Source organism: Triticum aestivum, chromosome 5A (assembly GCF_018294505.1).
Source record: "Triticum aestivum cultivar Chinese Spring chromosome 5A, IWGSC CS RefSeq v2.1, whole genome shotgun sequence".
Lineage (NCBI taxonomy): Eukaryota > Viridiplantae > Streptophyta > Magnoliopsida > Poales > Poaceae > Triticum > Triticum aestivum.
In genome coordinates this window covers 542,655,571-542,670,680 of record NC_057806.1, presented here as the reverse complement: position 1 = coordinate 542,670,680, position 15,110 = coordinate 542,655,571, and the positions used below count along the sequence as shown (strand labels likewise).

General features: G+C 44.1%; 1 long non-coding RNA gene across 1 annotated transcript; it reads right to left on the bottom strand.

Annotated features, from left to right (window-relative positions):
* Positions 1 to 12,204: 12,204 nt before the first annotated feature.
* LOC123107570 (uncharacterized) lies at positions 12,205 to 13,340 on the bottom strand. The gene is made up of 3 exons (XR_006451697.1): positions 12,773 to 13,340; positions 12,590 to 12,702; positions 12,205 to 12,506 (listed from the first exon to the last, which is right to left on the bottom strand). It is a non-coding gene; the product is annotated as an uncharacterized lncRNA (long non-coding RNA).
* Positions 13,341 to 15,110: the final 1,770 nt, after the last annotated feature.

Sequence of the window (15,110 nt, the reverse complement as noted above, 5' to 3'; positions counted from 1 at the left end):
CCCACTGAAGGAAATATGCCCTAGAGGCAATAATAAAGTTATGATTTATTTTCTTATATCATGATACATGTTTATTATTCATGCTAGAATTGTATTAACCAGAAACATAATACATGTGTGAATACATAGACAAACAAAGTGTGATCACTAGTATGCCTCTACTTGACTAGCTCGTTAATCAAAGATGGTTGTGTTTCCTAACCATAGACTTGAGTTGTCATTTGATAAACGGGATCACATCATTAGGAGAATGATATGATTGACTTGACCCATTTCGTTAGCTTAGCACTTGATCGTTTTAGTTTACTGCTATTGCTTTCTTCATATGACTTATACATGTTCCTATGACTATGAGATTATGCAACTCCAAATTACCGGAGGAACACTTTGTGTGCTACCAAACGTCACAACGTAACTGGGTGATTATAAAGGTGCTCTACAGGTGTCTCCGATGGTACTTGTTGAGTTGGCATGAATCGAGATTAGGATTTGTCACTCTGATTGTCGGAGAGGTATCTCTGGGCCCTCTCGGTAATGCACGTCACTATAAGCCTTGCAAGCAATGCAACTAATGAGTTAGTTGCGGGATAGTGCATTATGAAACGAGTAAAGAGACTTGCCGGTAACGCCATTGAACTAGGTATTGAGATACCGACGATCGAATCTCGGGCAAGTAACATACCGATAACAGAGGGAACAACGTATGTTGTTATGCGGTTTCACCGATAAAGATCTTCGTAGAATATGTAGGAGCCAATATGAGCATCCAGGTTCCGCTATTGGTTATTGACCGGAGACATGTCTCGATCATGTCTACATAGTTCTCGAACCCGTAGGGTCCGCACGCTTAAAGTTTCGATGACGATTGTATTATGAGTTTTTGTATTTTGATGTACCGTAGGTAGTTCGGAGTCCCGGATGTGATCACGGACATGACGAGGAGTCTTGAAATGGCCGAGACATAAAGATCGATATATTGGACGACTATGTTCGGACACCAAAATGGTTTCAGGGAGTTTCAGACATGTACCGGAGTACCGGGGGGTTACCGGAACCCCCCGGGGAGTTTAATGTGCTGAGATGGGCCTTAGTGGAGAAGGGGAGGGGCGGCTAGGGCAGGCCGCGCGCCCCCTCCCCCTCTAGTCCGAATTGGACAAGGAGTGGGGGCGGTGCCCCCCTTTCCTTCCTCTCTCTCATTCCCTTCCTTTTCCCCTCCTACTCCAACTAGGAAAAGAAGGGAGTCCTACTCCCGGTGGGAGTAGGACTCCTCCCTGGCGCGCCCTCCCCTGGCCGGCCGCCTCCTCCCCCTGGTCCTTTATATACGGGGGCAGGGGTACCTCTAGAGACAACAATTGATCTCTTGATCTCTTAGCCGTGTGCGGAGCCCCCCTCCACCATATTCCACCTCGATCATATCGTAGGGTGCTTAGGCGAAGCCCTGTGTCGGTAGCAACATCATCACCGCCACCACGCCGTCGTGCTGACAGAACTCTCCCGTGAAGCTCTGCTGGATCGGAGTTCGCGGGACGTCATCGAGCTGAACGTGTGCTGAACTTGGAGGTGCCATACGTTCGGTACTTGGATCGGTCGGATCGTGAAGACGTATGACTACATAATCCGTGTTGTGCTAACGCTTCCGCTTTCGGTCTATAAGGGTATGTAGACAACAGTCTCCCCTCTCGTTGCTATGCATCACCATGATCCTGTGTGTGTGTAGGAATTTTCTTGAAATTACTACGTTCCCCAATAGTGGTATTAGAGCCTAGTCTATGCATAGATGTTATATGCACGAGTAGAACACAAGTTAGTTGTGGACGATACAAGTCATACTGCTTACCATCATGTCACACTTTGGTTCGGCGGTATTGTTGGATGAAGCGGCCCAGACTGGTTCTACTGACGTGCTTTGCACACAGGTGGCTGGCGGGTGTCAGTTTCTCCAACTTTAGTTGAATCGAGTGTGGCTATGCCCGGTCCTTGAGAAGGTTAAAACAACACCAACTTGACAAACTATCATTGTGGTTTTGATGCGTAGGTAAGAACGGTTCTTGCTCAGCCCGTAGCAGCCACGTAAAACTTGCAACAACAAAGTAGAGGATGTCTAACTTGTTTTTGCAGGGCATGTTTTAATGTGATATGGTCAAGACGTGATAAGATATAAATTGTTGTATGAGATTATCATGTTTTGTTGAAGTTATCGACAACTGGCTGAAGCCTTATGGTTGTCTCTTTATTGCATAAGATGCAAACTTAATACAATTGTTTTACTTTATCGCTATGCGATAGCAATAGTTACAAAATCAATAGTTGGCGAGACGACCATATGACGACACGTTGATAGAGATCAGGATGATGGAGATCATGGTGTCATGCCGGTGACAATAGAAATCATGACGGTACTTTGGAGATGAAGATCAAAGGCACAAGATGATGATGGCCATATCATGTCACATACTTTTTGATTGCATGTGATGTTTATCTTTTATGCATCTTATTTTGCTTAGATCGACGGTAGCATTATAAGATGATCTCTCACTAAATCTCAAGGTATAAGTGTTCGCCCTAAGTATGCACCGTTGCGAAAATTCTTCGTGCTGAGACACCACGTGATGATCGGGTGTGATAAGCTCTACGTTTAAATACAACGGGTGCAAAATAGTTGCACACGCGGAATAGTCAGGTTAAACTTGACGAGCCTAGCATATGCAGATATGGCCTCGGAACACTGAGACCGAAAGGTCGAGCGTGAATCATATAGTAGATATAATCAACATAGTGATGTTCACCATTGAAACTACTCCATCTCACATGATGATCGGACATGGTTTAGTTGATATGGATCACGTGATCACTTAGAGATTAGAGATATGTCTATCTAAGTGGGAGTTCTTTAAATAATTTTATTAACTGAACTTTAATTTATCATGAACTTAGTCCTGATAGTATTTGCATATCTATGTTGTAGATCAATAGCTCGCACATAGATTCCCCGTTTATTTTTGATATGTTCCTAGAGAAAAATAAATTGAAAGATGTTAGTAGCAATGATGCGGATTGGATCCGTGATCTGAGGATTATCCTCATTGCTGCACAGAAGAATTATGTCCTTGATGCACCGCTAGGTGACGGACCTATTGCAGGAGCATATGCAGACGTTATGAACGTTTGGCAAAGCTCGGTATGATGACTACTTGATAGTTTAGTGCACCATGCTTTACGGCTTATAACTGGGACTTCAAAAATGTTTTGAATGCCACGGAGTTAATCTTCCATATAATATAGTAATTGACAAAGTTCTCTAGTCACTATCATCAAGTTACTAGAACTTAGTGATGAACTATAATATGCAAGGGGTAACAAAAATGATTCCCAAGCTCTTCGTGATGCTGAAATAGACGAAGGTAGAAATCAAGAAAAGCATCAAGTGTTGATGGTTGACAAGACCACTAGTTTCAAGAAAAGGGCAAAGGGAAGAAGGGGAACTTCAAGAAGAATGACAAGCAAGTTGCTGCTCAAGTGAAGAAACCCAAGTCCAGACCTAAGCCTGAGACTAAGTGCTTCTACTGTAAAGGAAATGGTCACTGGAAGTGGAACTGCCCTAGATACTTGGCGGATAAGAAGGATGGCAAAGTGAACAAATGTATATTTGATATACATGATGTGTACTTTACTAGTGTTTATAGCAAACCCCTCGGTATTTGATACTGGTTCAGTTGCTAAATGTAGTAACTCAAAACGGGAGTTGCAAAATAAACAAAGACTAGGTAAGGGCGAGGTGACGATGTGTGTTGGAAGTAATTCCAAGGTTGATAAGATCACCATCGCACACTCCCTTTACCTTCGAGATTAGTGTTGAACCTAAAATAAATGTTATTTGGTGTTTGCGTTGAGCATAATATGATTGGATCATGTTTATTGCAATACGGTTATTATTTAAGTCAAAGAATAATTGTTATTATGTTTACATGAATAAAACCTTATGTGGTCATACACCCAAGGTGAATGGTTTATTGAATCTCGATTGTAGTGATACACATATTTATAATATTGAAGCCAAAAGATGCAAAGTTAATAATGATATTGTAACTTATTTGTGGCACTGCTGTTTAGGTCATATTGGTGTAAAGCGCATGAAGAAACTCCATGCTGATGGGCTTTTGGAATCACTTGATTATCAATCACTTGATGCTTGCGAACCATGCCTCATGGGCAAGATGACTAAGACTCCGTTCTCCGGAACAATGGAGCGAGCAACTGACTTATTGGAAATAATACATACTGATGTATGGGATCCAATGAGTGTTGAGGCTCACAGCGGGTATCATTATTTTCTGACATTCACAGATGATTTGAGCAGATATGGGTATATCTAGTTGATGAAACATAAGTCTGAAACATTTGAAAAGTTCAAAGAATTTCAGAGTGAAGTGGAAAATCATCATAAACAGAAAATAAAGTTTCTACGATCTGATCATGGAGACGAATATTTGAGTTACGAGTTTGGTCTTCAACTAAAACAATGTGGAACAGTTTCACAAATTCATGCCACCTGGAACACCACAGCATAATGGTGTGTGCTACCTCTTGAGCTTGCTTTGGTTTTCCCCGAAGAGGAAGGGATGATGCAGCAAAGTAGCGTAAGTATTTCCCTCAGTTTTGAGAACCAAGGTATCAATCCAGTAGGAGGCCACGCTCAAGTCCCTCGTACCTGCACAAAACGATAGCTACTCGCAACCAACGCGATTAGGGGTTGTCGATCCCTTCACAGTCACTTACGAGAGTGAGATTTGATAGATATAATATTTTTGGTATTTTTGGTATAAAGATGCAAAGTAAAAAGTAAAGGAAAAGTAAAAAAGCAAAGCAAGATTAAAGTGATGGAGATTGATATGATGAGAATAGATCCGGGGGCCATAGGTTTCACTAGTGGCTTCTCTCAAGAGCATAAGTATTCTACGGTGGGTGAACAAATTACTGTTGAGCAATTGACAGAATTGAGTGTAGTTATGAGAATATCTAGGCATGATCATGTATATAGGCATCACGTCCGTGACAAGTGGACCGAAATGATTCTGCATCTATTACTATTACTCCACTCATCGACCGCTATCCAGCATGCATCTAGAGTATTAAGTTAAAAACAGAGTAACGCCTTAAGCAAGATAACATGATGTAGAGAGATAAATTCATGCAATATGAAATAAACCCCATCTTGTTATCCTCGATGGCAACGATACAATCGTCCTTGTTGCCCCTTCTGTCACTGGGAAAGGACAACGCAAGATCGAACCCAAAGCTAAGCACTTCTCCCATGGCAAGAACTATCAATCTAGTTGTCCAAACCAAACAGATAATTCGAAGAGACTTGCAAAGATAACCAATCATACATAAAAGAATTCAGAGAAGATTCAAATATTATTCATAGATAGACTTAATCATAAACCCACAATTCATCGGTCTCAACAAACACAGCGCAAAAAGAAGATTACATCGAATAGATCTCCACAAGAGAGGGGGAGAACTTTGTATTGAGATCCAAAAAGAGAGAAGAAGCCATCTAGCTACTAACTATGGACCCGAAGGTCTGAGGTAAACTACTCACACTTCATCGGAGAGGCTATGATGATGTAGAAGCCCTCCGTGATGACGGGCCTCTCCGGCGGAGCTCCGGAACAGGCCCCAAGATGGGATCTTGTGGATACAGAAAGTTGCGGCGGTGGAATTAGGTTTTTGGCTCCTGTTCTGATTGTTTGGGGGTACGTAGGTATATATAGGAGGAAGAAGTACGTCGGTGGAGCATCGAGGGGCCCATGAGGCAAGGGGCACGCCCTAGGGGGGCCCCCACCCTCGTGACCGCCTCTCTGATGCCTTGGTGTAGGGTCCAAGTCTCCTAGATCATGTTCGGTGAGAAAATCACGTTTTCGAAGGTTTCATTCCGTTTGGACTCCGTTTGATATTCCGTTTCTTCGAAACACTGAAATAGGCAAAAAACAGCAATTCTGGGCTGGGCCTCCGGTTAATAGGTTAGTCCCAAAAATAATATAAAAGTGGAAACTAAAGCCCAATATAGTCCAAAATAGTAGATAATATAGCATGGAGCAATCAAAAATTATAGATACGTTGGAGACGTATCAGTGTGTCCGAACGTCATAACCATACTTTATTGGATATAGTGCAATCTATGATGTCTCTTATCGATTTACCACTATCGTTTTGGGGTTATGCATTAGAGACAGTTGCATTCACGTTAAATAGGGCACCATCTAAATCCGTTGAAACGACGCCATATGAACTGCGGTTTGGCTAGAAACCTAAGCTATCGTTTCTTAAAGTTTGGGGTTGCAATGGTTATATGAAAAAGTTTCATCCTGATATGCTCAAACCCAAATCAGAGAAATGTGTCTTCATAGGATACCCAAAAGAAACTGTTGGGTACACCTTCTATCACAGATCCGAAGGAAAAATATTATGTTGCAAAGAATGGATCCTTTTCTAGAGAAGGTGTTTCTCTCGAAAGAAGTGAGTGGGAGGAAAGTAGAACTTGATGAGGTAACTATACCTGCTCCCTTGTTGGAAAGTAGTTCATCACTGAAATCAGTTCAAGTGATTCCTACACCAGTAAGTGAGGAAGCTAATGATAATAATCATGAAACTTCTGATCAAGTTATTACTGAACCTTGTAGGACAACTAGAGTATGGTCCGCACCAGAGTGGTACGGTAATCCTTTCTGGAAGTCATGTTACTAGACCATGACGAACCTATGAACTATGAGGAAGTGATGATGAGCCCAGATTCCGTGAAATGGCTTGAGGCCATGAAACCTGAGATGGGATCCATGTATGAGAACAAAGAATGGACTTTGATTGACTTACCCGATGATCGGTGAGTCATTAAGAATAAATGGATCTTCAAGAGGAAGATGGACGCTGATAGCAGTGTTACTATCTACAAAGCTCGAATTGTCGCAAAAATGTTTTTGACAAGTTCAAGGTGTTGACTACGATGAGAGTTTCTCACTCGTATTGATGCTTAAAAGTCTGTCCGAATCATGTTAGCAGTTGCCGCATTTTATGAAATCTGGCAAATGGATGTCAAAACTGTATTCCTTAATGGATTTCTTAAAGAAAAGTTGTATATGATGCAATCAAAAGGTTTTGTCAATCCTAAAGGTGCTAACAAAGTGAGCAAGCTCCAGCGATCCATCTATGGACTGGTGCAAGCATCTCAGAGTTGAAATATATGCTTTGATAAAGTGATCAAAGCATGTGGTTTTATACAGACTTGCGGTAAAGCCTGCATTTACAATAAAGTGAGTGGGAGCACTACAACATTTCTGATAAGTATATGTGAATGACATATTGTTGATCAGAAATAATATAGAATTTTATGGAAAGTATAAAGGAGTGTTTGAAAAGTGTTTTTCAAAGCAAGACCTCAATGAAGCTGCTTACACATTGAGCATCAAGATCTATAGAGATAGATCAAGACGCTTGATAAGTTTTTTCAATGAGTACATACCTTGACAAGATTTTGAAGTAGTTCAAAATGGAATAGCCAAAGAAGGAGTTCTTGCCTGTGTTGCAAGGTGTGAAGTTGAGTAAAGACTCAAAACCCGACCACAGCAGAAAAATAGAAAGAGAATGAAAAGTCATTCCCTATGCCTCAGTCATAGGTTCTATAAAGTATGCTATGCTATTTACTAGTCCTATTGTATACCTTAGCATCATTCTGGCAAGGTAGTACAATAGTGATCTAAGAGTAGATCACTGGACAGTGGTCAAAATTATCCTTAGAGGACTAAGGAAACATTTCTCGGTTATGGAGGTGATGAAAGAGTTCATGATAAAGAGTTATGTCGATGCAAGCTTTTACATTGATCTAGATGACTCTAAGTCTCGATCTGGATACATATTGAAAGTGGGAGCAATTATCTAGAGTAGCTCCATGCAGCAGACATAGAAATTTGCGAAATACATACGGATCTGAATGTTGCAGACCCGTAGACTAAACTTATCTCACAAGCAAAACATGATCACTCTTTGGGTTTTAATCACATACGATGTGAACTATATTATTGACTCTAGTAAACCCTTTGGGTATTAGTCACATGGAGATATGAACTAATTACATAAAGATGTGAACTAGATTATTGACTCTAGTGCAAGTGGGAGACTGAAGGAAATACGCCCTAGAGGCAATAATAAAGTTATTATTTATTTCCTTATATCATATAAATGTTTATTATTCATGCTAGAATTGTATTAACCAGAAACATAATACATGTGTGAATACATAGACAAACAGAGTGTCACTAGTATGCCTCTACTTGACTAGCTCGTTAATCAAAGATGGTTGTGTTTCCTAACCATAGACATGAGTTGTCATTTGATAAACATGATCACATAATTAGGAGAATGATGTGATTGACTTGACCCATTCTGTTAGCTTAGCACTTTATCGTTTTAGTTTACTGCTATTGCTTTCTTCATGACTTATACATGTTCCTATGACTATGAGATTATGCAACTCCCGATTACGGGAGGAACACTTTGTGTGCCCAAACGTCACAATGTAACTGGGTGATTGTAAAGGTGCTCTACAGGTGTCTCCGATGGTACTTGTTGAGTTGGCATGAATCGAGATTAGGATTTGTCACTCCGATTGTTGGAGAGGTATCTCTGGGCCCTCTCGGTAATGCACGTCACTATAAGCCTTGCAAGCAATGCAACTAATGAGTTAGTTGCGGGATAGTGCATTATGAAACGAGTAAAGAGACTTGCCGGTAACGACATTGAACTAGGTATTGAGATACCGACGATCGAATCTCGGGCAAGTAACATACCGATAACAGAGGGAACAACGTATGTTGTTATGCGGTTTCACCGATAAAGATCTTCGTAGAATATGTAGGAGCCAATATGAGCATCCAGGTTCCGCTATTGGTTATTGACCGGAGACATGTCTCGATCATGTCTACATAATTCTCGAACCCGTAGGGTCCGCACGCTTAAAGTTTCGGTGACGATTGTATTATGAGTTTTTGTGTTTTGATGTACCGAAGGTAGTTCGGAGTCCCGGATGTGATCACGGACATGACGAGGAGTCTTAAAATGGTCGAGACATAAAGATCGATATATTGGACGACTATGTTCGCACACCAGAATGGTTTCGGGGAGTTTCGGACATATACTGGAGTACCGGGGGGTTACCGGAACCCCCCGAGGAGTTTAATGGGCCAAGATAGGCCTTAGTGGAGAAGAGGAGGGGCGGCTAGGGCAGGCCACGCGCCCCCTCCCGCGCTAGTCCAAATTGGACAAGGAGGGGGCCGCCCCCTTTCCTTCCTTTCTCCCCTTCCCTTCCTTTTCCCCTCCTACTCCAACTAGGAAAAGAAGGGAGTCCTACTCCCGGTGGGAGTAGGACTCCTCCCTGGCGCGCCCTCCCCTGGCCGGCCGCCTCCTCCCCCCTGGTCCTTTATATACGGGGGCAGGGGGCACCTCTAGAGACAACAATTGATCTCTTGATCTCTTAGCCGTGTGCGGTGCCCCCTCCACCACATTCCACCTCGATCATATCGTAGTGGTGCTTAGGCGAAGCCCTGCGTCGGTAGCAACATCTTCACTGTCACCATGCCGTCGTGCTGACGGAACTTTCCCGTGAAGCTCTGTTGGATCGGAGTTCGCGGGACGTCATCGAGCTGAACGTGTGCTGAACTCGGAGGTGTCGTACGTTCGATACTTGGATCGGTCGAATCATGAAGACGTACGACTACATCATCCGCGTTGTGCTAACGCTTCCGCTTTCGGTCTACAAGGGTATGTAGACAACACTCTCCCCTCTCGTTGCTATGCATCACCATGATCCTGTGTGTGCATAGGAATTTTTTTAAAATTAGTACGTTCCCCAACACCCACCACCACCGTGAGGCTCGCTGGTTCTGTGAGAAGTCGATATGTCTCCAGCGAGGGGAGCGCCTGCGGGGCCGCTCCAAGTTTGCAAAGGGGAGGGGTGTGCGGAGATCAGTAGGCGACACGCTCAGCTACGACCAGCATCGCGAGCCGCTCCCGACGAGCTGATGTTTTCACAAGGAGCTGTGGTGCTTGTGAGGAGCTGTAACCGGCATGGTGCCCAGCTCCAACCAGTGCATCGAGATGATGGGACCGGCATGGTGCCCAACAAAGTTGCATTGATCTGGAATGTGGAGGAGTTGCAACCGGTGGGCGGCTAAAACCAGCAAGTGGCGGAGCTGCAACCGACGACCGGAGGAGCTATTACCGGCAGGGGGGCCAGGCTGGACCGTCGAGTGGGGGAGCTGCAACCGGCAGGGTGTGGAGCTGGAACCGGCGAGTGACAAAGCTGCACCCGCCACAGCAAGCTGCAACCTGTGAGTGGGTGAGCTAGGACGGGCTATGTCAGAGTAGCAACTGGCAGGGGCAAAGCTACAACCGGCAAGAGATGGAGCTGCAACCGACGAGTGGTCGAGCTGAAACCCTGCGACCATTGTGCTCTCGCCAGGTGGACAAAGATGATTGGATGCGTGTGGTTGGAGCGGTGCTCTTCATGCGAGCGGTTCCACGAGTTGTGCTGTAATTGGATAGTCACCAATGTGGACGCCCGCCACCGATTTCTTCCTCGCGTGAGCACTGCCGAGGGAAACGCGGTGGGAAGGGGATTTTTCTGTTGTTTTGCAGGCGTGACGCACATCGGGCGGTGGAGAGTCGGAGAGGCATCTAGGGAAAGGGGGAGACGCATCCAACGGTTATGGAAAGGTCAATCGGACGGTGGGGAACTGAACCGTCGAGGGATTCCGTCGGTCGACCAGCGCAGAGTAGCGACTATATATATATATATATATATATATATATATATATATATATATATATATATATATATATATATATATATACTAGGTACAAATGCCCGTGCGTTGCACCGGGCGAAAAAAAGGTGCACAACCTACTTTATGCGCCATTTTTTATATCCAATTTTAATAAATATCAATAATAAGGTTACACTGATTATTGCTTTTTGTAGGATGAAGTTTGGACATGAAGAAGCAACTTAGCATTCTTTGTCTGATGGAAGAGTAGTTTTGGATGGAATAGTTGTCCATCAGTTTTATTTTTTACTTTTCGAGAAAATGCGAAAATTTCCTTCTTTTTTTATAAAACTCACAAAAAATTGGGACTCTTTTAAGGAAAGCTGAGGTTTTTACAGAAATTGAAGCATCTTTTTGAGGAACTTTTTTTGGAACAGATGTCTTTTTTTGAAAAAAGAAACTTTGATTATTTTAAGTTTTTGTACAAATTACAATGAAAATATTTTTTTTAGAAAAATTGGAACATTTTTGGGAATTTTGAACCTTTTTAAAAGTGTGAACATTCTTTTAAGTGTAAACACATGTAAGACTGTGAACATTTTTAACCTATTTTATTATGTCGAATTTTTCTACAGATAGTTGGTTGTTTGCTTGGAAATAGTACTCCTGACGAAAAAAGGAAGTAACAGTCAGCTCTATGTAAAAAACAATTATGCTGCAGTAATAGAAATAGAAGTTACGAAAGCCTGACCAGTTATTCCTGCCCACTAATTAAATTTGTAGAATTATCAACCATAAGCATTGCATTATTGCATACGGCTAAACTTGACATATATATACCACACAGTGCGTCCAAACCTATTTCAGCAAGAGAAAGAACTATTCCTTTAGTTTTACTTGATTTTTGTTAGCAAGTAATTGTTGGAAGTTTAGCCGTGCGTTGCCAGATTTACATGGACCATATAAACCACAGTAAGCTGATGTTAGCTATTAGTATAAATTTGACTCTGCCATGTCTGGATTGCAAAAAAATTCATGAGCTTACCTGAGTACAATGCCGCTGGTCCAGCTTCTTGGTGGAAGCCAGATGTGGTCTTGTTGCTGGAGCTGGACTACTCACTGGGACATGATTCTTCAGATGACTTTCCGCTGTTGGACACTCTCGCTGGATTGGCACAACGACTTGTCTGGCCTCATGAGGATAGCACTTGTCGTCGAGTCTGGAGCATCATACCATTCTTATGTTAAAACCCCCAAAGCTAAGATAAGATATATAGAAATCCTAAGAATATGTGTCAAAACGACCTGATCATGAATTACAAAATCTGTTCCAAGGGGAAAATCAGTAAGAAGAATGCAGTTTTGTGTTAATTACTTCCTCGCATCAATTTAAACGAGACATGTGCCTCATGTTGTCCCCACAGTTCAATGGAATGGATTGTATCTAATCAGGACATCCAATCAGTGGTTTCATCATCACAAAGAACTCACGAACATGTACAACAATGGAGCAGGTACCTTTGTCTGCTTGGAGCTCCTTGTGCGGGTCATGTTGTGGATGCCCTCCATGGAAGGAAGGACCTGCTGCTGCTGCTCCAGCCCGAATCAAATCAAGGTGGTTAGACCCTACAATCCATCCATATACAATCAGGTATTTGCACTGAAGATGCAAATAGTCCACTGTAGACACTGCAGCAGAGAAGAGAGGGAGCTTCACCAATAGAGCAGAAAAATCAAATGGAATCCAACAGAGAGAAGAGAAGAAGGAAGACCTGCAGATGGTGGAGCCCTTAAGGATGATGACCTGCAGATGGTGAGGGAACCCCATCACCATCTGGAAGAAGACGGCTTGAGCTACTGGTCCATGGCGATGTTGGATGTGTGCCTGCGTGAGGGAGAGAAGAGCATCAGGGAAGGGGAGGGAAGAAGGGCAGAACCATGGCATCGACACTCACCAGGGTGGAACATTGACGAGCAGCTCCATGGCGTGGGTCTCCTTGACGAGCAGGTCCGATCCAGGCGCGGATCTTTCCGCCGCCATGGATCTCCCACTCCTCTCCTCTCCTCTCGGGATTCAAGCGGTCGTCGACGGATAAGAGGAGGGGCGGAGCGGATTTTATCCATCGTCGAGGTAGCCACCACCGTCATCATCGCCGTCGGTCACCATGGCCCAGCGGCTAGGTCTTCCAGTGCGAGGAGTGAGGGAGGGAGGGAGGGCGGATCTGACCGCTGCCTGAGCTGTCGCGGGGGGAGGGGCGCCGCGGCCATGAAGGCCCGCCTCCAACTACAAGGAGTGCGCGCCGCCGCGCCGGATCCTTCTGTCTCCCGCGCCCGTCCATCGTCACCCGGCTCCGGCGAGCTCCTGCGTGGGTCGCCGCACCGCCCCACTTTTCTCCCTTCTTCTCAACCTCACCACCCAGTCTCTTCTCTGCCATGGATCCGCCCGGGAAGCCGCGCTCCGGCCTTCCTCGCCCCCGCGTCGCCGCCCACCTCCGGATCCGCCTCCAAGCCCCCGCCGTGCGCGGATCCGCCCCCTGCAGCTCCAGTCGCGCCGCCCATGTAAAAAGGACCGCGTTTTGAATATACCAAAACATAGGATCCTTTGTGCAAAATTAAAGCGTTTTTCCAGATCCACTTAAACAGGGACTGCGGGTTGAATTCGAATAAACTGAAGGACTTTTATGCAAAATCGATAGCGACGACGGACGGGCAGAAGCACTCTGTGCTTTATTAGTAGGGAAAGATATATATATATATATATATATATATATTAATGTGTCTTTTGAAACTACCTTTGACTAATCTTATCAATAGTCAAAGGCAGTTTCAAAAAACACATTATTAGTATATATATATATATATACACGAGATGTATAATATAAAAATTATATCATGAAAAGCTCATTTCACATATGAATTTGATGGTATACTTTATCCAGCGTGCATGTCATATATTATTGTTTTAACATGTGATTAAAATTAGTTTTGAAAAATACATTAGGCTCTATGTACTCCACAGGAGTATCTCTATTTCTAATGTCTCAGTTGGTAGTCCGCGTTCCGGGTTTTATTTTCGTCCCACCTTACCCGGTCTTTTTTGGTACTTGCTCCCACCTCCCGCTCAGCCCTGAAAAAACAAAGAAAGCCCGCGCTCGTGTGCCAAACACTACCAATCTGCGTCCGCCTCTGCCCTTCGATCGAGGTCTGCGACCACCTCGTTCAAAAAAAACCATCGAAAACAAGCCGGCGAAAAATAACCAGCGAAAAAACGCCCGAATCTGCGTCGCCTCCGCCCTTCGATCGAAGTCTCTCTTGTTCCTCGTGCGAGGAACACTGGCCCGACTCTGCCCTCCTTCGCCCGTCGCCGCCTTCCGTTCCTTCACCGCCACCGCTCCATCCCTGCGTCACCGCACGTCAAAACGGCCGGACTCCACTGATCCCGCGCTGGTCACGTTCAGGACCCTTCCACTGAACGCTTACAGGATCCGGCGCCGATCCCTAAGAGGACCCGTCGCCGAAGGCGTCAAGGATCCGCCGCAAAACACGTCAAGGATCCGGCGCTGATCCTGTACCAGATACGCCGCCGGCCTCCGACCCGAACACGTCCGGGATCCGATCTACAGGTCACACATCTCATACATCTCATACATCTCACATCTCATACATCTCACATACTTGAGCATTGTTCGCATCTCACACATCTCACATCTCATACATCCATCGCATGTCATACAGCCATGGCGTTATCATTTTACTCCTCTTGCGAGTGCTTTCACAGAGATGCTTTCACATAGTAGATGCAAATTTCATGGCTTCCATAAGTACCTTATCTCTAATCAGCACTTGAAGACATCCAAAAGCTTGTGCTTCTGCCATACCAAACGAAATCAGTTAGAAATCTTCCAGCTTATTAAGAAACACTGCAATACTATAATGCATGAAGCAAGCCAAGCACTCCATGGGTGCATAAGCAACCGTGACTAGGAACAGAATGAGGAACTGTGAAAGCTTTCAAGTAATTTACCATATTGTGCATGCACCATCTCTCTTGCTTTCATCTTGAATCTACTATCTCCATCCGAGTCAGGTTTCCTTTATGTGGCTTCCAGGCCTCAAGACGGAGGTAGCGGTTATTCCAGTTGCGAATGGGTAATGCAAAAAGCAAAGCCGGTGAACATCAAAAAGAAGAGGACGTAGCTACAGGTATTAAGCATTGCACCAGTTTTACATGCATTTCTAACAGTAACAAGCTTGAATGTACAGGTCAAGCGAGTGAAAAAAATGTAGAATATA